This window comes from Furipterus horrens, unplaced genomic scaffold (assembly GCF_987537825.1).
Source record: "Furipterus horrens unplaced genomic scaffold, mFurHor1.1.pri manual_scaffold_5, whole genome shotgun sequence".
Taxonomy (NCBI): Eukaryota; Metazoa; Chordata; class Mammalia; order Chiroptera; family Furipteridae; genus Furipterus; species Furipterus horrens.
Genome location: NW_028327175.1, coordinates 182,742,046 through 182,769,835, shown reverse-complemented (window position 1 = coordinate 182,769,835; position 27,790 = coordinate 182,742,046). Strand labels below are relative to the sequence as shown.

General features: G+C 42.5%; 1 protein-coding gene and 1 pseudogene across 1 annotated transcript in view; both read left to right on the top strand.

Annotated features, from left to right (window-relative positions):
- NT5C2 (5'-nucleotidase, cytosolic II) overlaps window positions 1-27,790 on the top strand; it is a 156,542-nt gene that overhangs the window by 10,729 nt on the left and 118,023 nt on the right. The window lies entirely within an intron of this gene.
- On the top strand, window positions 29-26,810 carry LOC150010575 (UDP-N-acetylglucosamine--dolichyl-phosphate N-acetylglucosaminephosphotransferase pseudogene; annotated as a pseudogene).

The following is a 27,790-nucleotide window of genomic DNA, read 5'->3' as shown; positions in this document are numbered from 1 at the left end:
CACCCTCCCTCCGGTCTCCGAGGGAGCCATGGAGCCAACCAGAGGATTTTGGATGGCCGGTGCAGCACTGGGCAGCCTGAGAGCTGTTGCCCACAGTGGGCAGCAGATTCTAAATGGGGGCAAGAGGGTATGTAGAGTGACCCAGGCCCAGCGCAGAGGGTGGGCTTCCTCTGGGCAGGGAAACCAGACACTTATAGGCAGCTGAGACCGACTTTATTTTTACTGCCCAAACTGTTGGAAAGTATTTAAGCTTAAATAGAAACAGCTGTATCACTGGCACCGGCCAATGGAAAAAAAATGTTCAAAGAACTAAGGGAAACTTTGTTTAAAGAACTAATGGAAATTATAAGAATGATGTCTTACCAAACAGTGAATATCAATAAAGAGATATAAATGGAATCAAATAGAAATCCTGGAGTTGCAAATATAATAACAAATGAAAAATTCACCAGAGTGGCTTAAGTGCAATGTTGATGAGGCAGAAAGACTCAGTGAACTTGAAGATACGTCAAATGAGATGATCAAGTCTGAGGAACAGAAAGAAAGAAAAGTGAAGATAGATGGAAAGAGGTTGAGAGACCTTCTGGAGTCCCAAAAGGAGCAGAGAGAGAGAAAGGGATAGAAATAATATTTAATACATAATATCCAAAAACTTGCCAAATTTAATTTAAAATATTAACCTGCACGTTGAAGAAACTCAACAAAATCCAAGTAGGATAAACTCAAAGAGATTTTCACCAAGACACATTATAATTAAACTTTTATAAGCCAAAGGCAAATATAATCTTGAAAGCAGCCAAGACAGAAACAACTCATCACCTACAATGGCATCTCATTGAGATGATTAACTGCTGATTTCTTATCAGGAACCAGGAGGCAGTGGGATGATGACATATGCTAAGTCCAGAAAGAAAAAAAATACTTCAATCAAGACTTTTATATAAAGCAAAACAAGTCTTCAAATAGGAAGGGGGAAAATGAGACATTAAAATATTCTTAAATAAAAACTAAAAGAGTTCATTACTAATAGTCCTGCCTTATAACAAATGCTAAAGGGAGTCCTTCAGACTGAAATAACACTAGATAGTAATTTGAAACCACATTAAGAAATAAAGAATACCATTAAAGTCAACTCCGTAGGTAAATATAAAGGACAGTATAAATGTATGTTTTGTAACTCTTGTTTTTCTCCTATCTTGTTTAAAAGATAACTGCATAAACCAATAATGACAATGAATCTACATTAATGGGCGTACAATGTATTAAGATGTAATCTGTATAACAATAATAGTACAAAAAAGAGGAGAGGGAACAGAAGTATATGGGAACAAAATTTTTGTATAATAGTGAAATTAGTTGGCATTAATGAGAACTAGAGTTTTATTACTTAAGATGTTCATTGTATTTTGATTATAATTGTCCACAGCCTAAGGACAATGATTAAGAAATTAACTAAAAATATATATAGTAAAAAAAGGTAAGGGAGTTAAAAATGATACACTTAGGATATATCTCATCAATACAAAAGATATTAGTAATGGAAAAATGGAGGAACAAAAAAAGACATTAGACATTAAAAACAAATAGAAAAATAGCAGATGTAAACCCTACCTTAAGATCAACTACATTTTAAATGTTAATGGATTGAACATTCCAATTAAAGGGCAGAAAATGTGATAATGGATTTTGAATACATGATCCAATTATATGCTGTCTCCAAGAGATTCACTTTAGATTCAGAGGCACAGATAAATAGAAACTAAAAGGATGAGGAAAAGATATTTCATGCAAACAGTAACCAAAAGAGAGCTGGATTAACTATATTAACAGCAGACAGAACAGGCTGTAGCAAAAATTGTTATGAGACGATAACAATTAATAAAAAGGTTAATTCCTCAAGAAGATATAACAGTTATAAAAACATGTGCACTTAACAGCAGATCCCCCAAATAAATGAAGCCAATATTAATCATATTGGAATGAAAATTTGTTCAACATAATCGTTGGAGACTTTTAATACCTCACTTTCGGTAATGAATAGAACCAGAGCACATGGAGTATTCTCTAAGATAGGCCAAATGTTAGGCCACAAAAGTCTCAATAAATTTTTCAAACTTGAAATCATGCAAAGTATCTTCCTCAACTACAATGGAATTAGGCTAAAAATGAGTAACAGAAGGAAATTTGGAAAATTTACAAGTATATGAAAATGAAACAATACATTCCTAAGTAACCAAAAGAGTTGGAAGGGAAATTAGAATATACTTTGAGGTGAATGAAAAATAAAATAAAAACACACCAAAAACTTATGGGATCTAGTGAAGGGAAATTTATAGCAGTTCTCAGAGGGAAATGAATATATACATTAAAGAATAAAGTTGACTCTGTATTCATTTGCTAGAGTCGCCATCACAAATACTACAGACTGGATGGATTACACAATAGAAACTTATTTTCTCACAGTTTTAGAGTCTAGAAGTAAAAGGTCAGGTGTTGGCAGAGCTGATTTCTTCTGAGGCTTCTCTCTTTGGTTTACAAGGGGGTGTCTTCTCCCTCTGTCTCTCTGTGCAGGCACACCTGTGTTCTTATCTCCTCTTCTTACAAGGAGAACTGTCATACAGGATTAGGGCCTACAGCAACGTCCTCATTTCACCTTCATTACCTCTTTAGAGACCCTGTCTGCACATACAGTCACATTCTGAGGGATACTGGGGGTTAGGATGTCAATACATGAATTTTGGGGTACATACGTCAGTACATGAGGGCGACCGTGGGAGCCCACAGTGGAGCAGCAAGCTCCCTGCAGCAGGGAGGGGCAGGAATGTGTTAGACTATGCATGGAAGGTTTCCATTAGCCACACATGTGGCAGTGACAGAGGCAGCCCCTTCCCGAAACAGGTACTCTGGTGGATGGAGATGTGTCTTCAGTTCTCTGTCCTCAAAACGGCACTGGCCCCTTTGGTTTGAGTAAAACTGGGAATGTTGGACAACTCAAGGGGAGAAAGGGATACGTGTTGGGCTCTGCTAATCTGGCATGTGGGTCATCAAGTTGGTTTTCTTTTGAAGAGTAGAAGAGAGGTGACCTTATTTGTCCCCTACACTGGTGATTCTAGTTGTTTCAGGTTATGCTGGTGACATAAATTAAAACTGGGCTTCTGAGAAACAGTTGCTTCATAATTTTGGTCATTATTTCTTTCCCTGTTTCTTTGAAGAACGGGGCTAGGACAGTGGAAAACAGTAATCCTAAAGTGAAAAGAAGTGCCCTTATTCTTTAGAGAGGACTGTTTCTGTATGCTCTGTAAAAGGGGGCCGTGCCCCGTTCCTGCCTCCCACAGATATGAGATATGTCAATATCTCATCCTTTGAGACAATTTGCTTCCCAGCCTTTTCATCCTCGTTGCTTCTTCTCCATCCCCAAAGGTGGACACACACTGAGTGTCCTGTAATGAATGTTTAGGGACCCATCATTTCTATTGCTCAAATAAATTCATTTTTAAGTAATTAATTAAGATGGATTATTCCTGCCCTAGGAGCTCATGATTAATGAGTTGGTGCATTTAAAATATTTTCTGGTCATGCAGGCAGTCAGAACTAATTCAAAGGCTTCCCCCCCCTCTGTTTCTTCATTTAGAACAATGTATTCATTCTCCTCTCTCTCTCTCTGCTTACCTTCCTCCCTCCCTTCTTCTCCCTCTCATTAAAAAGGCTCAAAGAAATAGGTAGATTCTCTCAGAATTAAGGCTTTGTGATAATTCTCAGACTGAACTTCCATCCAGCCTTGTGTGAAGAACAAAAGTTAATTTTTTCCTTCCAGTTTTTTTGTTATGATTCCGTATTCTGCTTTAAAAAAAAATCCTCACTCAAGAATGTGATATTTTAAAATTGATTTTAGATTAGAGAGAGGAAATGAAAGAAAGAGACAGGGACATCGATGTGAGAGAAACATTGATGGGTTGCCTCCTGTACCTATGGGATGATGCTCCAACCCCAAGCCACCTGATCAGGGCAATTTTTACTTTTAATTGCTACATTATAGCCCATCAATTTGACATAACTTACTTTTGAAAAGATTTTATTTATTTTTAGAAAGAGGGGAAGAGAGGGAGAGAAACAGCAATGTTCAAGAGAAACATCGATTGGCTACCTCTTGCATGCTCCCAACTGGGGACCTGGCCTGGCAACCCAGGCGTATGCCCTGACCAGGAATCAGGCTTCGGGTTTCCCTCTTTTCCAGTCGGTACCTGATCTTCCCCCATCAGCCCCAAGGGCACCCTGGAGAGACGCAACACATTTCTGGGCCACCGCCAGGGGGCAGTATGACCCAACAGCTTGGAGCTTCTCGGTTTCTTTAGAATGTTTTAAGTCCTTTTGTGCCAGCAGCTGAGCTGGGAACTTAAAAGTATCTATCCACCCACCTAAGAGTCTGACGTTTGTGGAGGGCTTCGCATGAAGGTTACAATGCACTTTTTTCTTGGTGATCTTTTCTAATATTAACCACAACCCTGTGTGGCTCCATGTGTTAGTCTCATCACCATGAAAGGACTTGGTTTTAAGTGAGTTACTGAAGTTCAAATGGACAATGAGGGAATCTTAATTGAGCCTAGGGCCACGCTCTCCACCTCGTGTGCTCCACTACAACCTATATGAGAACATTAGCACAATAATGAGTTATGTTAATAATTAATTAAAACAAATGGAAGAATTTCCGTTTGAGAAGATGAAAAAGGTCCGGAGCTGGATGGTGGTGGTGGCTGCACTGCACTGTGAATGTGCTTAATGTCACTGAGTTGTCCACTTAAAAATGGTTGAAATGGTAGATTCTGTTTTGTATGTTACCAAATTTAAAAGCAGTAACTACTACTTGAAGGATAAAAGGCAGAATCAGAGTCGAATATTTCTGCATCGGTTGTCAAACAATAGTTTAAAATGCATGTTCTCTAATAAATAGTCATTGATAGCTAATAGTTTTATTTAGTTTGATGACAATGATAAGAATCTATATTCAATTGAAATGCCATAAAAACTGGGATATTAGAATATTTTAAAAATAAGAGCCAGCTTACAGAACTCAGAAGACACTGCTTAAAGGTGTTAACAAGCATGTTCATTTAAAATATAGGAAAATTAAAAACAACTTTCTTAAAATGAAAAAACAAAAATGGCAACTACTATATAACATCCATTAATAACAAAATGTTATATACTAGTAGCCCTTTTTTAAAGGCATTTATGAAGTTATCAATTATTTAATTTAATTCTCACAACCTCCAATTAAGTACTATTATTCCCATTTAACAAATAATTTCATCAGTTGGTCTGTCCTTATTGCCCCTTTTCCCCCAGCAACTCTAGTACAGGCTGTGATGTGCACCTAACTGGTGCTTCCTTGACCAGCCTGTGAAGCGTGATGTTGTGGAAAGACCATGGTCTTTGGATCTGATTGACCTGGAGCTGATATGGGCTCTGCTGCTTTACCAGCTGAATGTTTTCGGGCAATTTACTTAATCTCTCTGTGTCTCAGTTTTTCATTTGTAAAGTAAAGATAATAATAGTACCTTCTTCATAGGGATGTTGTAATGAGCAAATAAAATGATGGAAATGTAAAATGCTTAGCATAATGCTGTAACATAGTAAGCACTTGGAAATGATGGCTGTTATTATTTGCACATAATAGAAAGCTCAGAAAATAATAAGTGGATGGTTGTGTCTTGAAAGTACCTGAAATAGCTCCTGGCTCCCCTGGGAGCATTGGAGGAAGGAGTCACACAGCAGAGAGTGTTTGGCCCAATCCACTTAGCTCATGGAATGATAGGACTGGATCAAGTTCTTTGAGTCCAACTTTATCATTTTACAGAGTAGCTGAAGCCCAAGAAAGGGAGTACATCATCCCTTCCTGCCGATCAACCAGGAAGTTACCCTGAGAAGCAGTGTGGTGTGGTGAAAGCCCCTCCCTGGGGGAGGGGAGTGCGGTGAGTCAGGCCTGGATGGCCTTAGATCTGTTCTGAGAGATGCTCACCTCTGCCCTTTTATTTTGGAGGAGTGGCCAAGGGGGATCACGAAACTGGGAACTCAATAGTTTATCCTAGCTTCTAGGGCAGGGAGTAAGGAGAGGCAAGGGAGGAGCCCTAACACACCTTTGGTTAATATTTATTCCGTTTCCTTCTGTGGCCTGGAAACCAAGGGGAAGTGAAGCAGCAGCTTGTGAGGCAAGATCCCGGAGACTCAGAGAAGCTTGTTCCTGTGAGAGATGACTCAGCAGAGGCCTTAGAACCATGGGGAGTGTGCCCCGGCCTGGATTCTGCATAGGCTTGTGCCACTCTGTGGGCCCCTGTGGCTGTTACTGTTCCTCTGCTCAGGGGAGCCTGAGGATACCTTGACAGCCCCCAGTTAATGAGTGTGGAGTAGTATCAGGGTCCTCGTAGTTTGACCTCCCAGTAAGGCACTTCCGCGTGAAGAGACCCCCTCATGTCTTGCCTGGATGTAGTGACCCTTCTCTCTAGACTCTTGTCAGCACTACCTCCAGGCGAGGCTTTCTAAAACACGCATCATCAGGTGCTCCCTGAGAGTACTTCACTGCTATCTATACATTGAGCTCCAGACTCCTTAGCACAATGTGGTCCTGACCAAAATTCCTGCCTTGCCCCAACCCCTTCTCCTTTTGTTCCACTGTGCACCCTGTGCTCCAGCTCAGTGTGGTCTATGGGCCACCTTCTCGGAATCATTGAGGACACCTGTTTTACTTATTTTTTAATTTTTAAAAGATTTTATTTATTTATCTTTTAGAGAGAGGGGGAGGGAGGGAGAAAGAGAGGGGTGAGAAACATCAATGTGAAAGATACATTGATCAGTTAGTTGCCTCTCACGCGCCTCTAACTGGTGACCCGGCCTGCAACCCAGGCCTGTGCCCTCAATCCACTGAGCCACACCAGCCAGGGCCAGGACACTTGTTTGAAAATGCAGATTCTTGAGCCTACTGAATCAGTTGCTCCGGAGGCATGGGAATCTGCATTTTAATGATACTGAGGCTGATTCTTGTGCAGACTTGCCATTTAACAACTCCTGCGCAACCAAACCAGATTGTTCAATTTCCTGATTGTCTCTGGTCCCTCAGTGCCCTTTCTCAGGCTGTTCCTTCTTTCTAGAAAGCCCTTCCCACACTTCCCAACCTGGCGTACTCAGTGTACTCTTAAGCTTCATCTCACATGTCAGCTCCTGTGCGCTGTTTCCCTCAACTCTAGGTTCCTTTTTGTGTGTGCACACAATCCCACTACACTTTCTACTTACCTCTGACCCAGAGTTTTCCTATTGTGTCAGAGTTGGCCCATACTTGTTTGCAAGCTCAATAAAGATCATAGATAATTTCTTCTTGAATCTCCAGGGCCAAGTAAAATACATGGCAGAAAGAAAGCATGTTTGCTGAATGAATGAATGAGTGGAGACCAGGTCTCAGTCTAACTCAGAAAGGGAGATTTAATACATTTTGTGGCTAATAGAGCCAGGATTTATGGTGCAGGTTCTTGCTTCACAGTTTGTCTATTAATGTCGTCTAAATGTTTGGTCTACTCTTGAGGAAGCTATGGATTTATATTTTAGCATATTTAGATTAGCCATGAGTTAAGACTTAGAAATATTTTTTTCAAATCCTAAAATGTGGCTCTGTTAGGCCAAGGAACTGCTTTCTCTTGATCTCTTTGAGCATAGGACCCACCAGAACTTTTTGTCCACCTCAGATCTGTTCCCAAGGATCATTATCTCATAATTCCTGACCTTTTTTTTTTTTTTTTTTAAGATTTTATTTATTTATTTTTAGAGAGGGGAAGGGAGGGAGAAAAAGAGGGAGAGAAATATCAATGTGTGGTTGCCTCTTGCACGCCCCCAACTGGGGATCTGGCTCACAACTCAGGCATGTGCCCTGACTGGGAATCAAACTGGCAACCCGTTGGTTTGCAGGCCATTACTCAATCCACTGAGCCACACCAGCCAGGGCTAATTCTTGACCTTTTAACCCTAGTAACATAACTGCCACCTGGGCTAGACACACCCTGGACCTTGTCATGACTGATTCAGCTCAGAAATGCCAACATACCAGTCTCTGGCTAGAATTTCCTTGCCTTCAGCCTGCCTACTTCTTCCACTTCCAGTTTCCCTACCCTCTGACATCATGGCTCCCTGGATGTCTTTTCTAAGCCCCTGCTCATGAGTGGCCTCCTTTATTCTTCCCCTTCCACAGGGAGATGCTCCCCTCCTGTCTAAGACATCCCTCACCTGGACACTGGACTCTATCTTCTTAAACCCTGGGCACTCTGCACCATCATCATCGCCTTTCCCCAAATCTTCAGTTTTTCCTCTGAGTCTTTCCCTGCCACATATAAACACTGTCTGGTTTCTCTCACCTTGATGGCTACTTTCCCCTGTCTTATTAGCCAATTAAGGTTCTGGGATCAGTGAAGAGATGTCAAGCCCTTTTCTCATTTTTGAATCAGATTGTTTGTCTTTTTGTTGCCAACTTGTAGAAGTTCTTTCTATATTCTAGATAGCAGCCCTTTATCAGATATATGATTTGCAAAAATTTTCTGCCATTCCATAGGTTGCGCTTTTACTCAGTTAATAGATACTTTCGTGCACAGAAGTTTTTAGTTGTTATGTAGCCCATTCTATCTATCTTTTCTATTGTTTATGCTTTTGGTGTCCTATCTTCCAATAAGCTTTTAAACACAAAAATTTATATCCTTTCACCCTCCAGTTTTAAATTCTCTAATGGTTCTTTTTTCAAACTCCCTAATGATCTAGTCTCTGTACGTCTTCAATCTCACCTCTTGTTAATAACTCCACCCAAATGTACTTATCAAGTCATTCTGAATTCCTACATAGCCCTGAGCATGCACAGCGTTCTCTGACATCACCATGTCTTTACACTTGCCAGTCCCACTTCCTCACCCTCGTTGCTTTGCACTAAACAACCTTTCATTCATCTCTTAAGACTTCTTCAAGTACCTTCTCCTCTGGGAATATTTATTTGACTTTTCCTAGAGTTAGGTGCCTTCCTTGGTCTTCCATTGTTTAGTTTTACTATAATGCTTATTAGACTATGTTTTAATTATTTCCTGTTTTCTGTCCCTCCAACCAGACTATAAATTCCCTAAAGACAGGGACCCTATCCTTATCTTGTCGTCTGCATGCTGCTCAAACTTTGTTGAACAGTTGAACTGAGATCTCTGCCACTGTTCAGTTGCTTTGACCTTGAGCAAATTATTAAATTCCGTGGGCCTCAGTTTTCTCATATGATTATTGTGATGATTAATTGAGATTACATTTTTAAAGTGCTTGGTGCTTACTTTAACTGAGAGTAAAAGCTTAATAAAAATCAGCTGTTATTATCATCAGCTGGTTGAGTTGGTATTTCAAACTCTAATCAGTTGTATGACTTTGAACAAAATTCTTAAACTCCCAGGGCCTCAGGTTTCCCTTCTGTAAAATGAGGTGTTTGTCTTAGATCATCTATAGCAGTGATTCTCAAACTAGGCCGCACATTGCAATAATCTAAGGAGCTTTAAAAATACTGATATCTAAAAGAGAACATTTTGATGGTTGCTAGTTGGGAGGGGAATTGGGGAGGTGGGTGAAAAGGGGGAAGGTATTAAGATGTACAAATTGCCACTTGTAAAAAGCGTGGGGATGTAAAGTACAGCATAGGTAATATACTCAATAGTATTGTAATAACTGTGTATGGTATTAGATGGGTACTACTAGACATTGGTGTGATCACTTCATAAATTATATAAATGTCTAATCACTATGTTGTACACCTGAAATTAATATAATACTGTATGTCAACTGTAATTGAAAAAACATTTTTAAATACTGATATCTAGGTCCATCCCCCAAGATTAGGCATGAGGTACAGCTGGGCATGGGTATTTTTTAAAGGCTCCCTTGGTGATCTAATGTTCTGCCAGAATTGAGAATGACTGTTCTAAAGTTTCTTCCAGATATAACACACTGGAAAGTCAAGCTGCCAGGATTCCCTGGAGGCTGTGGAATGGAATGTCTCCCATCATTCTTCATTGTCATCTTTTGTTAGTTTAGCAGGAAGCATTATCAAGTAGGCTCACTAAGCGAGAATTTCAAGAGTATTTGTGGATTCCTGAGTATTTAATACTTAGCAGCTCCCTTCGTCCTGGAGAGACCTGGGGGACCTGAGAAATAGAAAATATTGTCTCTTCCCTTCCCCCACTTCTCTAGCCCAAGGCCTAGGAATCTATCCTGGAATGTTACGCTGTGGAGTCCTAGTCAGGCTAAAGGAGAGGGTGGAGGTATTGCCAGTGGAGATTGGGTCCTTGTGGTATCACAAGAAAAGCATTTCGAGGGCCACACATGGGAGGATGAGGTAGGGTAATAAGATTTATTGAAGCTGGAGCAAACACAAAGGACTGTCCCTGTTCAGCTCTGTCCCACTGTGGAAGAAGTCCAGCTTTATCTTCATCAAGCCCAGGAGAAAGGTCAGGGTCCAGAAACCCTGTTCCACTGGTTTAGTCCATGCCGACGTCTAGTCCATTTCAGCCTCTGTTCCTGACTGCACCTTGGCTGGCACTGCATTGCTGTAACCCAGGCTTGTGCTGAGAGCCTACGCTTGAAGCCCCCGCTTGGAGCCCACATAGCTGCTGGGTCCTCGCGGCTCTATGGGGAGAGAATGCACAGGCACATCAGTACAAGAATGAACGTGTTACTGAGTGAGTGGGCGAATGAGCAAGAGAGAGGGCTTGCCTTTGTTAGGCCAGTTATATTATCTCAGGCTTGGGAAGGACCAGGTGCTCTTTCAAACTAATCAATTTTCCAATCCTTTGTGGGCTTGTACTGCGCCCTCCCCCTAAACAGTCCATTTCCTACATCTTCTGGGTTTCTGTGTCCCTCATCCAATCTGATTCTTTTCCCAGGCTAGGTACTTCCCCTGTGGTCGCCATCTTAGCTCCTGCTGCACATGGACCTTCTACTGTTAACGTGCTTACCTGTCCTGCACCGCCTTGCCTTGTACTGTGCATTCATCCAGCAGAGGAATTGCGCCCCCCCCGTCCCCCTCAATTTTCTGGTACTAGGTTGCCAGTCCCCAGGAAGATTCTTCCTGCTCACTCAAGGGTTGCTCAGGGATTGCCTGGGGATTAAGTCCCGAGGGCAGAGGATGCAGCGGTCTCCTGGGGAGTCTGTTGATGATGTAACTTCCTAGTGAAGCAGGCTTAATGTCCTATGCAGCTTCCTTAGCAAATCAGGCTTAATATCTGGTTCCCTTTGCTCCCCTCCTTTATCAATAACTAGCTAACTACCTATGGTAAGAGAGGGAAGGATCATTGGTATAAACTTGTTAGGGAAACTTGGGACTAGGAAGAGGTAGTGGCTGAGAGTCACAAATAATCATTCATTTATGGTACTTTTAACACCATATCCACAGCCATTACTTATTTGATTCCCAAAGCAACCTTGAGAAGTGCAGAGCAGGTACTGCCTTCATTTTGAAGAAGAGAAAAACAAGCCACTGAATGGTTAAGGACCAAACCAAAAATTACACAGTGAGTTAGCAGCAGGGGCCCCATGACAGCTTCTGTGTCCCAACATGGCCTCTCTCACTGTGCCTGAAAGAACAATTCTGCATACTCAATTTGAGATAATGGAAAATATATATGCATATGTTGGTTTCCCTCCCTGGTTCCTGGCACAGAGCTCCATAATCCCTTGTAATTCCTAGGTAATAGGAGTATAATTTTTCTAATGAGGTGACTCGGGATGAGGACTGGTTATGGGAAAGACCAGGCTATGAGATCAGAAGTTTGGAAATTTCAATCCCGCTGTTCATTCTCTTAAGAAGGAAGAGGGGCTGGAAATAGAGTTAATGATCACATCTACATGATAAAGCCTCCCCCCAAATCCAAGAAATATGGAGCTCAGGAAGCTTCCAGATTACTGGACACATCCATGTACTGGGAGAGAGATGCACCTCAGCTCCATGTGGACAGAAGCTCCTGTGCTCAGGATGCTCCCAGACCTTGCCCTGAATAACACAGTAGTTACTCTTCATCTGGATGTTCATCTGTATCCTTTAACAAGCTGGTAAACATGTTTCCCTGAGTTCTGTGAGCTGTTCTAGCAAATTATTGAATCCAAGGAGTTGAAAGTCAGGGGAATCTCCAATTTGTAGCCAAATTGGACAGAAGTTTTGAGTAACCTGGGGACCTACTTCTTGTGAATGGCATCTGAAGTGAGGGGCATTCTTGTGGGACTGAGCCTTTACTACCTAGAGACAGTGTCAGAATTGAGTTACACAATAAGATGCCTCACTGGAATCACAGAGGATTGCTTGATGTGGGGAAACCCTCCACATATCTGGTGTCAGAGTGTTGTGAGTATGGCAGTGGTAAGAGAGCAAAGGAAGACAGGAGGAGGACTGGAAAGTTTTTCTAAAACACCCAGGTAGCTCAGAGTCCTTCCTGTGTCCTTAAAATTGGAGCCAAGGTTCTAAATGGTTCCATCAGATGGAACAGGGAGCAACTGAAATGATTCATCCCAATTCCCCCATGTTCTCTCCACCTCTGAACATAGTAGCAGTGCTCTGATGTCACTAACCAATGCCTTAAGTTTTGCAAAGTGTGGGGTGTTTAGTACTAGCTTTGAGGCTTGGACATCCAGAGAGGTGTTTAGTTATTGTACCTAGTGTGTCCAAGAACAACACTCAGAGGACCATACAGAGCAATGTTAACCAAATTCTGGGTCATACATGAAATGGAAAAACCAGAAAAGGGCGTGATTTTTTACTAAGCTCAGTTTAACTTAAAGCCCTATCCTTTATTCTGAGAATATGTCCTTTTTACTTTTCTGGTGTTAAAATTGCCTTTCATGAAATATTAGTGATAATAGATGGTAATTTATTTTAACATCCTGAACGGCATGGTTAAAAGATGACCATCCTATGTGAATCCCCAAAATTGCTTTCAAAATGCTACTGATCCAAGGAATCCCAAGAACACTCACCATTTTGAAGGGCCATGTGACCCCAACTCCTCAGGGGTACGGGAGGCCACAGAGAGAGCCTAACCTTGAGAATGGTGGTAAAACATTGAACAGTAAGAGAATTAAAATGCCTGTAGTTGAGCTTTGCCACTCATAAGTTCATGAAGAAAGAAAAGTGCCATTGCCACTTTGGTTTTATTTAATAAACATTTATATAGTGCTTACTAGATGCCCAGCCCTGTCTCAAATGCTCTACAAACATGATCTTATTTAATCTTTATCAAGCCTGTGAGGTAGATGCTATTACTTTCACCTTCATTTTCAAGATGAGGATACTAAGACCTGATTGTATTTGAGAGACTGACCCAAGGTCACAGCTAGTTAGCAGCAGAACCTGAAGTTGAAGCCAGGGAGTCTGGCTCTGGAATCCATGCTCTTAATCCCTACACCATGCTGTCTGGTTAGAAGCAATTTAAGACTTTTGTGGCATGTCATGCTCTATTTTCAGCCTCTGATTCCATAGACAGAAGCTGCCTATGAACTAAGCTGTCTGATCTGACTGAGTTGCTGTCAATGATCTCTTTTCAGCCCTTTCCACCACACTGCTGGGAAAGTCAGAGAAGACAGCTGGCTCTGGACAGAGTCTGGCAAGACAACAGCGGCAAAAGCAATGAACTTTGGATGAGGTCAGCAAGCCTGTTCAGCATGGAACCTGAGTCTGTGTAAAGGCCTTCTGAGAGGTCCTCTAGAGCCTAGATTGGTAGTTTTCAAACATGTTTTTAAAGCAGCCAAACCCTTTTTCAAACATAGATATATGGGCAGTTAATGCACACACACATGCATGCATGCATTTGCGTGCGCACGCACACATACACACCCCTATGTGGAATCCCTTAGTAAAATAGATAAAAGTGGAGGTGTAAAGCAGAAGTGGGATCCAGCTGACCTTACTCTCATTCCTTAGGTACTGTTGAGGAACACAATTTGAAAGCCATTGCTCCAGACCAGGATTTCCTGAAGCATGTCCTACAAAATATTAGTCTCATAAGATACTTAATAGGAAAAAAAAAAGTTTCATGGTCAAATACATTTGGTAAACACTGGATGGTCTATCTCTGCTCTGAGATTTACAGTTACTTATTAGCAGATATGGAGTCAGAAGTCCTGGAACGGGTGAAAGCACTCTTAATTCACAATTTCCCTTTTTAAAAAAATGGATGAATTGCATTATACTTACACAATGGAACACTATAGAGCAATAAAAACAGACAAATTATTGCTACATATGGATGCATCTTACAAATATAATGTTAGGTGAAAGAAGCCAGTCACAATAGTACACATACAATATGAATCCATTTACATAAAGTTCAAAAACAGGCAAAAATACATGTATATGGATTTGCAAGTCAGAGTAGTCATTACAGATGGGAGGTGAAGTAGTGCCCGGGAGGCAGCATGAGGTGAGTTTTGAAGCTTCTGGTTGTATTCTATATCTTGATTGGGTGGTGATCACATGGTGAGTTTACCTTGTTGAAATGATGTATTCATTTTTCTGCATCTGTGTACATATGTTAATGCTTCATTGAAGAAAAAAACGAGGAAACAAACAAAGCACACCAACATTGAAGGGGCAAAAAAATGTACAAGAATTTGGCTCCTCAAAATATAATCTGTCCTTTTTAAAACTTTTTAAAAAGATTTTGCAGGTTTTCTGAACCAGTTTACCTGGTTCAAAGACAAGGCCCCTGGAAATCTGGAGGACAGAAGTCTGAAATGGGTTTTAGAGGGTTAAAGTCAAGTTGCTGCAGGGGTGTGTTCCTGTGTTCCTTCTGAACGTTCTCAGGGAGAATCAGTTTTCTTGCCTTTTCCAGCTTCTAGAGGCTGCAGGTACACTTCGGCTCGTGGCCCACTTCCATCTTAATAGCTAGCAATGATCCTCAAAGCTTGCCCCCATCTCATCACTCTACCCTGATTCTTTTCCTTCCCTCTTTCGCATTTAAAGACCCTTGTGATTGCATTGGATCCATGGAAAATTCAGGATATTCTCCCTATATAAGATCAACTGATTAACAAACTTAATTCCATCTGCTACCTTAATTCTCTTTGCCACATCACTGTAACAGGGATATTTAGGCCATTATTCTGTTTACCACACCTGCTAAGGAATTAGATGCAGATCCTAGGACTTAACCTAGTCTCTTTCCTATTATTGTGGACTTTCTTGCGGATAGTATCTATCTGACCAAAAAATTAGTTGAAAAGAACTCTTTTGGGTTTGCTGCAAGTAAAAGTAATAACCTAAACATATCTCTCACTCAAATGAGAGATTTATCTACTTTTAATTTAATAGGACCCTTACTACAAGAGTTCTATAGATGCCAGGTCAGGGAGGACCCTAGCTTGTGGCAGGCTTGGAAAACTGGCTGGGTCTTGGGGACTGCACCCTGTTCATGCCAAGGAAATGCAGTCACTGAGGGCTGACATCTGACATCAGAAGTAAAGCCAAGAAAGGGGATGAAGAGACTGGTGTTTTGAAGGTGAGGTAAAGTAAGAGTTTATAATCCCTGATTCTGCAACCATGAATCAGTTTCTTTGTTCGGTTCAGTTGTAGTTTCTGCAGTACCAGAAGGCTGTTTGTTCACAGTGGAAACTTGGGCTAGCAGACAAGGAGGAGACCCAAAAAGTCAGCTGTTGCCTGGGTAGCAGGTAGCAGGAGGTGGTTCAGATTGGCTACTGGCAATGGAAACATTGATTACTGTCACAAGCAGGCATGAGGTAGGTAGTTAGCATTGTCAGACACATGGACCACCTGTATCGGAATTAGCTGGGAAGTTTAAATTTCAAAATTTCAGGCTACACAGCCAGAGACTGGGATAGGCTCTGGAATTTGCCTTTTATATAGTTCCCCAGACAATCCTTATTCCTGGAGAACCACTGATTGAAGAAAATAATGCATTACTGTTACAGATCTCTACGCAAACTCCTGTTTTATATCCTTGAGTGAGGCTGCACCCCTGTGGTCTGAGAACCAGAGCCACTCTCTTGCTTACAAAGGCCCAATGTTAAAAGGACAAAGTGGATGTTAAGTATCATTGGGAACGACTAGGGTGGGACCCAAGCAGGGGCCAGCATGAACCAGGACTGGAGAGGATGGCTAAGATGCAGGACTAAGTCTCTGATACTACTGAGAAGTATTATTCTCTCTCTAGCAAGGGGCATTGCACCAAGAACACCGCCAAGAATTGAGGGTTCCTGATGTTTCTGAGAATCACGGTGGTCATGAGCCACTGTTGCTGATGAGAATGTGTTCTTATCCCTTGCATGCATTAAGACCACGCATGCATTACCGAGCGTGTGAAATTCAAAGTGCTGTTTTTGTATTTCTTTAATATGTACTTGTAACTCAAATTCTGAGCAGATTCTGGTTTGCTAGTCATGAAACCTCTTGACTGCCTATGTAGGATCCCCTTCTCCCTGTCAAAAATCCCATTTTGCTCAGATATCCTCTCCATCCCCAATCCCAGTGACAAAATATGATTAATCAAAATATGATTAATCAGTGTAATATAATTAAGCATTCCTTGGCAATGATTATTGGTCCAGAGGTTCTATGTGTGTCCTAATTCATTCCAGTTCTGTTGAAGGGAAGGACTTAGAGTGGGTGGCAGAGGAGAGGTGTCTCTGTCTTTTGTTGACATGAGCAGGGAAACTGGTAGCCATTCTACAGGCACGAGGGAAAACATTTTAGGATGAAGGCCACCCTGAAGGCAGCCAGGCAGAAAGACAACACGTGTTCCTTAGGGCAGTGTCGACTGCTGAATCAGGCACCCGGAATCTGCCATACCTCTGGGACGGTCTTTTTGTTTAAGCCTGTTTTAACTGCTTTTCCTGTTACTTATGGCCGTAAATTTCCTAACGTCTACAGGTACTGGTTTGCTTGGCACACCCTGGTTTATACATTTTATATGAAAAATGTAAAGAAGTAAAAAAGAGAAGAGAGTAGACTGTCAGCTGTAAACTGAATTGTACGTACCAAAGAATTGGCTTTCTAAACAGACAAGTAAATGCTCTTTCTCATTCTGACATTAGCATGCCTTAGTTTTTACTATGCGTGCTGCTTAACCCAAATGTGTGAAAAGTGGTCTGTTCAGCTCTGTTAGGGAGGCTGTCAGTTCTGGTGCCACAGTGAAGAAGCGTTTCATTTTAAGTCCCATAACAGCACTTGTTTAGATGCACATTTAGAGACCAGGGCTGGAATGGTCGGTGACATATCAGATATACCTGGAAACAAATTGTGCTTGTGTCTTCCCCAGGTTGCTGCTCCAAGAGACTGCTGCTGACTTCAAACGGCAAGCACAGGGATATGAACACGAGAGCCCTGGAGTGCCTCATTAAAAAAAAAAAATCAAACTCACAGAGTTATAAAAGGCATTAAAATAAAATCTTCTCACAATCCCACCACACATTCATTTAGTTATTAATTTATTTTAAAATATGTATTGAATCCCCAATGGACCAGCCCCTGGGCTAGGTGTTGTATCCCCTCTCAGTGGACAAGACAGACACTGTCCCTCCCCTCCTAGTGCTTACAGCCTAATGAGAAGGCAAATATTAAAGACATGACCACACAAATACTTATTTAATTGACGCTAGGTGAGTAGGGGGAGGGAAGGGAAAGGAAGGTACAGGGCAGCATGAAATTAAATACCAGGCTAGAGGGATTAGGAAGAGCCTCTGTGAATAACATTTGAGCTAGGCCCACAAGAAGAATAGAGTTAGAAGGTGAAAAAAGCTTTTTGCATAGGAAACCCTATAGACTCCACAAAAAAAACTACTCGACCTAATAAGTGAATTTGGCAAAATAGCAGGGTACAAAGTCAATATTGAGAAGTCACCAACAATAAAATATCAGAGATAGAAACTAGAAAAAAAGATCTTATTTACTATAGCAACAAGAAAAACAGAGTACCTAGGAATAAATTTTACCAAAGAGGGAAAAGACCTGTACTCGGAAAACTACATAACACTGAAGAAAGAAATTAAGGAAGTTACAAATAAATGGACGCATATACCATGTTCATGGATGGGAAGAATCAACATCATTATAATGTCCATACTACCCAAAGCAATTTATAGATTCAATGCAATCCCTATTAAAATACCAATGACATATTTCACAGACCTAGAACAAATACTTCAAAAATTTAATATGGAACCAAAAAGGACCCTGAATAGCCACAGAATCTTGAGACAGAAGAACACAATAGGAGGAATCACAATACCTGACATCAAACTATACAACAAGGCCACTGTAATCAAAACAGCCCGGTACTGGCATAAGAACAGACATATAGCTCAATGGAACAGAACAGAGAGCCCAGAAGTAAACCCAGGCCTCTATGGTCAGCTAATATTCGACAAAGGGGGAAGGAGCATAAAATGGAGTGAGAAGAGCCTCTTCAACAAATGGTGCTGGGAGAACTGGACAGGGATGTGCAAAAAAATGAAACTAGACCACCAACTTACACCACACACCAGAATAAACTCAAGATGGATCAAAGACTTAAATGTAAGCTGTGACACCATAAAAGTCCTAAAGGAAAACATAGGAAGATTTAAGATATCCCACATAACAATATTTTCACTGATACATCTCCTAAGGCAAGGGAAATAAAGGAAAAAATAAACAAATGGGACTACATCAAACTAAAGAGTTTCTGCTCAGCAAAAGAAAACATCAGCAAGATAAAAAGGGAACCAACCATATTTGCCAATGATACCTCAGACAAGGGATTGATCTCCAAAATATATAAAGAACTTACACGTCTCAACACAAAGACAGCTCAATTAAAAAATGGGCAAAGGACCTGAACAAACACTTCTCCAAGGAGGATATACAGAGGGTCCATAGGCATATGAAAGAATGCTCAACATCACTAGCCATCAGAGAGATGCAAATAAAAACCACAATGAGATACCATTTCACACCAGTCAGAATGGCCATCATCAACAAATCAACAAACAAGTGCTGGCGAGGATATGGAGAAACGGGGACCCCAGTGTACTGTTGGTAGGAATGCAGACTGGTGCAGCCACTATGGAAAACAGTATGGAATTTCCTCAAAAAACTAAAAATGGAACTGCCTTTTGAACTAGCAATTCCACTGCTAGGATTTTACCCAAAGAATCCTGAAACCCCAATTCAAAAGAACCTATGCACCCCTATGTTCATAGCAGCACTGCTTACAACAGCCAAGTGCTGGAAACAGCCTAAGTGCCCATCTGTGGATGAGTGGATTAAAAAACTGGTACATTTACACAATGGAATACTATGCAGCAGAAAGAAAGAAGGAACGCCGGTCATTTGCGACAACATGGATGGAACTAGAGAGAATTATGCTTAGTGAAATAAGCCAGGCAATGAAAGAAAAATACCATATGATATCACCTAATACAGGAGACTAACGAACAACAGAAACAAATGAACAAAACTGAACAAGGAACAAAGTAACAGTTATCAGGGGGAGGGCGGAGGGAGAGAAGGGAGTAAGTAGGGGAAAGATTTAGTAAAGGAACTAGTATAAATAACCCATGAACACAAACAACAAGGCGGGGATTGACTGTGGGAGAAGGGATGGGCTGGGTGGGGGGTAGCAATGAGGGAAAAAGGGGGACAATTGTAATAGAAAAACAATAAAAATAAAGAATAATTTAAAAAAAAATCCTTTTGGGCAGAGGACACAGTACATGCAGGGGCATGGAGACCAGAAACTGAAAAGTGGCAATTTGGAAGGAGCCCCATGAACACAGAGAAAATGGTCCTATTTATTTTTTTATTCCCTTTTTTTAAAGTTTTTAAAATTTTTTTTACTGTGGTAAAATATATGCAACATAAAATTTGCCATTTTAACCATTTTTCAAGTGTACAATTTAGTGGCAATACATTCACTATGTTGTGCAACCATCCCTGCTATCCATTTTCAAAACTTTTTCATCATCCCAAGCAGAAACTCTTGTGACCCATTAAGCAATAACTCATCTCTTCCCCCCCCCCCCAGCTTCTGGCTACTTCTAATCTACTTTCTGTCTCTATAAATTTGTCTGTTCTAGATATTTCACATAAATGGAATCTTATATTTGTCCTTTTGTGACTGACTTATTTACTTAGCATGTTTTTGAGGCTCATCCATGTTGTAGCAGGTATCAGAACTTCATTCATTTCTATGAGTGGATAATATTTCGTTGTGTGTGTATGTGTGTATTTTGTTTATCCATTCATGTATTGATGGACACTTGGGTTGGTTCCATCTTTTGTCTGTTGTGAATAATGCTACTATGATGGCATACAAGTATCTGTTTGAGTCCCTGTTTTCAATTCTTTTGGGTATATTACCCAGAAGTAGAATTGCTAGATCATATGGTCGTTCTATGCTTAGCTTTTTGAGGAGCCATCAAACTGTTTTCTACAGAGTCTATACCGTTTTATATTCCCACCAGCAAGGCGGGAGGGGTCCAATTGCTCTACATCCTTGCCACTTTTTTCATTATTGTAATTATAGCTAGCCTATCAGGCAGGAAGTAATATCTCTAAATATATGATTCTGACTCTACTGTCTCCTCAGGAATCCATCTCTCCTGAAACTCTGAAGCTCTTCGGGGTTATTAATCTGGCATACCTTCATGTTTTACCTGTGTCTAATTTTCGAAATAGGTGTAGCTGGGGGATCAATTGGGATCCCCAATATCTATCAGTAGTAGGTGTACCACAAATAAAACAATTGTGGTAAATGTTGCAGATCTCGTCTCTCTCACTTTGTAAAAACTCAATGGAAATTTTCGAGAATCACCTAAGAAATTTTTGCTTGATTCAAATGAATTAACTTCCATGAATGCATGAGGCAATCAATTGGTAGGTTACATTCCATTCATTTAAAATGCAGATCTGATCCCTGCCCCTCCTCTGCTCATGTCCCCAGTTACTCTCCAAGAAACTGAAGGTAAGGCTCCAGAGCATTTATACGGCCAACAAAGCCCTGCAAGGTCTACCTGCCTCCTTCCAGATCCATTTCCGGCCACTCTCTCTTTCTTTGTAGGCTTCAGAATGCTCCATAGACACACAAGGCTCATCCCTATTTTGGGAATTCCCCACTCCTCCAAGCAAACCCCTCTCTCACTTTTTCCTAGTCCTACTCATTCTTCAGGTTTCAGCTGAAATGTTACTTCTTCAGGGAAATGTCTCCTGACCCTTTCCCTACCCCCAAATCTAACCCTCACGGCACCTTTTACTTTTCCTGTATAGCACTCACCCAAACTGTAGTAAAATAATTGCTTGTTTACTTAAAGCCCATCCTGCCAAGCAGTCAGAAACCTCCAGGAGGGCAGAAACTGATATCTTTGTTGATCAGTGTTAGGCACATGGTAGGAGCTCACTGCATAGTTTTGAAGAGACCTTGGTGCTCCTAAAGTATATTATGTACATCTTGTCCCTCAGGATGGATTAGATACTTCTTAACTAAACTAAGTGTTTTCCAATTGTCTCCTCATATAGTGTCTGTACTGGCACTTATCACAGTAAGTGCTGACCCTGTGCTATTAGAGAAAGAAGGATAAAAAAAGGAGAACTCTGAGCTGATTGGAAGGAACTAAGACCAAATACGTTCTGGCAGAGAGATTTTTTTGGGCAGTAGGAGGCTGCTTCTAGGCCCTAGGCCAGGGTGTTGAGCAATGTTTGCATTTCTCTGAGAGCTTCTGCCAAGAAGCAGAAAGCTGATGAGTGGACCTGTAAGTGTTGCTCATATTCTGGGTGACTCAGAGTTTATGGTATCATGGGGAAAATAGTATTGATTAGAGAAGAAGGACGGACATGTGGGTGCTTGGGCAGGAAGTTTGCTGAGAGGCCAGCCAAGGCCACATGGGAGGGCTCCTCCTGCCAAGCCCTGCCCAGGCCCTTCAGGCAATGCTAAGTTAGAGACCCCGAGCAAGCTGCCCACAGCTCCCACTGCTTCCTCAGGCTCCCCAGCCGTCTTTCAGACGCTTGTTACATAGTTGCCGTGGCTTGTTGAACTCTTCAAAGTCAGGAAGCCTATCCTTTTGCTTTCTTTTGCACTTAAAAAAATTAATTTTTGGTTACAAAAGCAGTACATGAATACATTTATCTTCCAAAACATTAAGCTACCCTTACACACCCCTTGCTGCTGGGCCACAGCCAATAGTCCCAGGGAGTGAACAGTTGTGCTTTTTTCTCTCCTTGTCACTTCTGCTTCATCCCTTTCCGTTTCCTGAACTGCTTTGTGAAGGAGCAGTGTAAAGCCTTTCCTTGCCATGAATTTGCAGCCCTGATAGGAGCACTTCTTGCCACCTGTAGCATGATTTTCCTGGACTTTGCGGATGATGTCTTGAATCTGCGCTGACGCTGTAAGCTGCTGCTGCCCACAGCTGCCTCATTACCTCTTCTTATGGTGTATTTCACCAACTTTGGCAACACGACCATTGTGGTGCCAAAGCCCTATGTCTGATTCTTGGCCTGTGTTTCGATTTGGGGATCCTGTACTATGTCTACATGGGGCTGTTGGTAGTGTTCTGCACCAATGCCATCAATATTCTAGCAGGAATTAATGGTCTGGACGCTAGCCAGTCACTAGTCATTTCTGCTTCCATCATCATTTTCAACCAGGTGGAGCTGGTTGGTGCTTGTAGGGTGATCATGTCTTTTCCCTCTACTTTATGATACTCTTTTTTTTCACCACCTTGGGGTTGCTTTACCATAACTGGTACCCATCATGGGTGTTTGGGAGAAATACCTTCTGTTACTTTGCTGGCTTGACCTTTGCTGTGGTGGGTATCTTGGGACACTTCAGCAAGACCATACTATTCTTCTTGATGCTCCAGGTGTTTGAATTCCTTTATTCACTGCCTCAGCTCCTGCATATCATCCCCTGCCCTGGCCACCATGTGCCCAGATTCAATACCAACACAGGCAAACTGGAGATGAGCAATTCCAAGTTCAAGACCAAGAGCCTCTCTTTCTTTTTTCTTTTTTCTAAAGTATATTTTGTTGATTATGGTGTTACAGTTGTCCCAATTTCTTTTCCCTTTGCTCTCCTCCATCCAGTACTCCAGCAGTCAGTCCGACCCCTCTTAGTTCATGTCCATGGGTCATGCATGTAAGTTCTTTGGCTTCACCTTTTCCTATATTATTCTTAACTTACCCCTGTCTATTTTGTGCCTACCAATTATGCTTCTTAATCCCTGCACCATTTCCCCATTTCTCTCCCTTCCCTCTCCCAGCTGATAACCCTCCAAATGATCCCCATACTTATGATTCTGTTCCTATTCTGGTTGTTTGCTTAGGTTTTTTTAGGTTCTGTTGTTGATAGTTGTGAGTTACTTGTCAAAGTAACAAAGTCCAGAAGACCGCCCACCACTGTGCCAACACCTATTGGCTAAACCTGTGCAGAAGCATTCAGGAAGCCGCCGATATAGGCAACGCACGAGGAATGTATGAGGGTATCAAGAAGGCAACGGGCCCAATCCCCTCCAAGATCGCCCCCCTTAAGTCCAAGACAGGTGAGGTCATCACTGACCAGGAACAGCAAATGCGGCGGTGGACCGAGCACTACCTCGAGCTGTACGCAACGAAGAACACCGTAACAGACACTGCTCTTAACGCCATCCCAGACCTACCAGTCATGGAGGAGCTAGACACCCCACCTACTGCGGCAGAGCTCAGCAAAGCCATCGACCGCCTCGCTTGCGGGAAAGCACCAGGAAGCGACGGAATCCCTCCAGAAATCCTAAAGAGCGGGAAACCAGTCCTGCTACAGCCGCTCCACCATCTACTCTGTCGCTGCTGGAAGGAGGGTTACATCCCCCAGGATATGAGAGACGCCAACATTATCACCATGTACAAGAACAAAGGAGACCGCAGCGACTGCAACAACTACCGGGGCATCTCTCTCCTCAGCGTCGTCGGCAAAGTATTCGCCCGGGTCGCTCTTGCCCGCCTGCAGACCCTTGCTTCCCGCGTCTACCCAGAGTCCCAGTGTGGCTTCAGAGCTGGCCGATCAACAGTGGACATGATCTTCTCCCTACGCCAGCTGCAGGAGAAGTGTCACGAGCAGCATAAACCACTCTACCTCGCCTTTATCGACCTCACGAAGGCGTTTGATCTGGTCAGTCGAAGCGGTCTCTTCAGCTTGCTACGGAAGATTGGCTGTCCACCACATCTGCTTGCTGTGGTCATGTCCTTTCACGACAACATGCACAGCACGGTGTCCTACAACGGCGCAACCTCTGAGGCCTTCCCAGTCAGCAGCGGAGTAAAGCAGGGCTGCGTCCTCGCGCCTACGCTGTTCGGAATCTTCTTCTCCATGCTCCTCCAATACGCCTTTAAGGACTGCAGCGAGGGTGTCTTCATTCACACCAGATCCGATGGCAAGCTCTACAACCTGGCCCGTCTACGAGCCAAGAACAAAGTCAAAGAGGTGCTCATCCGTGAGATGCTCTTCGCCGACGACGCAGCTTTGACATCACACTCTGAAGAGGGACTCCAGCAGCTAGTCACTTGCCTTTCCCACGCATGCAAGGAGTTCGGACTAGCCATCAGCCTGACGAAGACGAATGTTATGGCTCAAGGCACGGGGACTCCCCCATGCATCACCATCGACGGGTACACCCTGGAGGTTGTCAACGACTTCACTTACCTCGGGTCCACCATCTCGAGCTCTCTGTCAGTCGACTTAGAGGTCAACCGGAGAATCGCCAGGGCAGCCACAGTTATGGCCAGACTGAACCGGCGAGCGTGGAACAATTCCAGCCTCACTGAGAAAACCAGACTGCGCATCTACCAAGCCTGCGTACTCAGCACTCTCCTCTATGGCAGCGAGACGTGGACCACCTACGCAAGGCACGAAAGGAAACTCAACAGCTTCCACATGAGGTGCCTGCGACGCGTCCTGCATGTCGTCTGGCAGGATAAGGTCCCCAACACCGAGGTGCTGAAGCGAGCCAATATGAGCAGTTTGCATGCAGTTCTTAGCGAGAGACGCCTCAGGTGGCTCGGCCATGTCAAAAGAATGGATGCAGGCCGTATTCCCAAAGACCTCCTCTACGGCGAGCTAGCAGAAGGCCAGAGGATGACAGGGCGCCCAAAACTGCGGTTCAAAGACATCTGCAAAAAGGACATGACACAATGCTCCATCAATCTCAACACATGGGAAGTTCAAGCAGACGACCGCCTAGCCTGGAGGCTCGCGGTCAGGCAAGGTACGTCACGCGCAGAGGCTGCGCGCAACGAGGAGGCGGTCCAGAAAAGATCGAGGCGGAAGCAGCGTCAACAGCAGCAACAACAGCCATCTGCCTTCACCTGTAACAAGTGCGGCAGGGATTGTCACTCCCGAGTCGGACTGCACAGCCATTCTCGGCGGTGCAGATAGACTCTCAAGAAGCTACGCCATCGTCTCTCGAGACGGACGGCTGCCGACGACGACGACGACGACGACTTGTCATTTTAGTGTTCATAGTTTTGATCTTCTTTTTAAAAAAATAAGTTACTTTAACATTTCATATAATAAAGGCTTGGTGATGATGAACTCCTTTAGCTTTACCTTATTTGCCTTTTTATTCTAAATGATAGCTTTGCTGGATAGGTTGTAGGTCCTTGCTTTTCATCACAGTGAATACTTCTTTCCAGTCCCTTCTTGCCTACAAAGTTTCTTTTGAGAAATCAGCTGATAGGCTTATAGGACACTTTTGTAGGTAACTCTCTTCTTTTCTCTTGCTGCTTTTAAGATTCTCTCATTATCTTTAACCTTTGGCATTTTAATGATGATGTGTCTTGGTGTGGACCTCTTTGGGTCTAGCCTGTGCATCCTGGACTTGTATGTCTTATTTCCTTTGCCAAATTAGAGATGTTTTCCTTCTTTATTTTTTTACATAAGTTTTCTTGCTCTTTCTCTTCTCCTTCTGGAACCCCTATGATTCGGATGTTGGTATGTTTATAGTTGTCCCAGAGGTTCCTAAGCCTCTCCTAATTTTTTTAAAATCCTGTTTCCTTATTCTGTACTAGTTGACTGTTTCTTTCTTCCTTATGTTCCAAGTCATTGATTTGAACCCCAATTTCCTTCCTTTATCCATTGGTTTTGTGTGGATTTTCCTTTGTTTCATTTAGCATAACCTTCACTTCTTCCCTTATGCGTTTGCTGTACTCAAGCATATCTGTCAAGCCTGTGAGCGTCTTTATCACCAGTATTTTGAACTCTGTATCTGTTAGGTTGGCTGTCTCCTTGTCGCTTAATTCTCCCACTAGAACCTTGATCTGTTCCCTCTTCTGGGCCATACTTCTCTGTCTTCTCAACTTGACAGGCTACTGTGTTTGTCTCTGTGTCTTAGAGCTGTTGTACCTGTCTGGATGAGTATTTCTTCTTTATGTCTTTCTTTGTTGAACTTCCATGCAGCTCAATATTCTGGAACTTCTGGTTGTCTCCAGTTTTTAGATAGGTGTATTCCTTAGTTGTAGAGGGAGATGCAGTGTGTCTACCTATGCCTCCATCTTGGCCATAAGTCTGAGCCTCTCCTTCTTGAGAACCTTTAGTATAAAGGTAGCAGAGAGCCTTTAGGTAATGACAGTGTGCCAGAGTGAGAATGATGACAATGCAGTCACTGAGTGTAACCACATGGCGCTCATCAACTTGCTACTTACAGTCTTTGGGCTCACGCATGAGAGAAACCTCACATTGCTCCTGCTGCTGCCTCAGATCCTGGGCAGCGCTGTCACCTTTTTTATTCAGTACCAGCTTGTCAGGCTCTTTTGAGTCTGACTCCCCTGATCATTGCCCTTTACTTTGCAGTCTCCAGGTTTCCTGACTCAGGTCAACCTCATTCTAGACCAAGACAAGACTGCCTTTTGGCCCAGTCTTCTCCCATTCCAATGTGATTTTTTTTTTAAGGAATTTATTTATTTATTTTTAGAGAACAGGGAAAGGAGGGAGAAAGAAAGGGAGAAAAACACTGATGTGTGAGAGACATATCGATCAGCTGCCTCTTGCATGCCCCCGACTGGGGACCTGGCCCACAACACAGGCATGTGTCCTGACCAAGAATCGAACTGGCAACCTTTGGTTCACAGGCCAGAACTAAATTCACTGAGCCACACCAACCAGGGTTCCCATGTGATTATTGATATACTGGGCCTTTCTTACCCATTAATGACTTATTTTTTAAAAGATTTTATTTTTAGAGAGCAGGGAAGGGAGGGAGAAAAAGAGGGAGAGAAACATTAATGTGTGAAAGAAATATCGGTTACGTTGCCTCTCGCAACGCCCCCAACCCAGGACCTTGCCCAAAACCCAGGCATGTGCCCTGACTGGGAATTGAACCAGTGACCTTTTGGTTTGTGGGATGATGCCCAACCCACTGAGCCACACCAGTCAGGGCACCACCCTCTAATGACTATTGATTGGACTTTGCCTCTGATTTTCTTCAGCTTGCCACTCTCCCTATCCATCAAGCCCCCCCTAAGGGGATACTATAGCTGTTATGTAGTTTTCCACAACTCTGATTTTCAAGATATATGTTGGGTCTAGGGATAGAACCCTGGCTGGTGATAGGGACACAGGATTGAAGATGACTTGATATTCGACTATAAATTAGGTATTCTAACTTGTAAAAGCAGATGGGGTGGGTGTGGGGATAATGATGACAATAAAGTGTTGGCTTTTTCTTCTTAAAAATAAAAACATTAAAACTAAAGGTCATACTGCCTTTGAACATTATCACTAATCTCAGTCTTTTA